General features: G+C 67.5%; 1 protein-coding gene across 1 annotated transcript in view; it reads left to right on the forward strand.

Moving 5' to 3' along the window:
- The window catches only part of LOC103798384 (cadherin EGF LAG seven-pass G-type receptor 3-like), a gene marked incomplete at both ends in the record, with an annotated part of 40,371 nt that overhangs the window by 34,341 nt on the left and 5,759 nt on the right, over positions 1-271 (forward strand). The gene's annotated exons all lie outside the window — the stretch shown is intronic.

Below are 271 nucleotides of genomic sequence, written 5' to 3' on the forward strand. Positions count from 1 at the left end.
CAGAGGGGGCTGTGGGATGGCCAGGGCTCTGCTCGGCAGCTGTGCTGGCCCACTGCCCTGCCTTGCTGCAGTACGCGGAGGGGAAGGGTGGTTGGCACTGAGGTGGGTCCTGCATGGGCAGGCAGAGGGGGAGCCCCCCTGGGACGGCTCTGCTGGCAGTCCCCACCCATGCATTCCAGTGGGGTGGATGGGGCAGGATCCAGCAGCACTGACTGACCAAGGCTCAGCTCCCTCCCTGCCCACCTGCTGGCTGCCTGTTGCTCTCCCCTTT

The sequence above is a fragment of the Acanthisitta chloris genome, unplaced genomic scaffold, assembly GCF_000695815.1.
Source record: "Acanthisitta chloris isolate BGI_N310 unplaced genomic scaffold, ASM69581v1 scaffold25562, whole genome shotgun sequence".
Classification (NCBI taxonomy): domain Eukaryota; kingdom Metazoa; phylum Chordata; class Aves; order Passeriformes; family Acanthisittidae; genus Acanthisitta; species Acanthisitta chloris.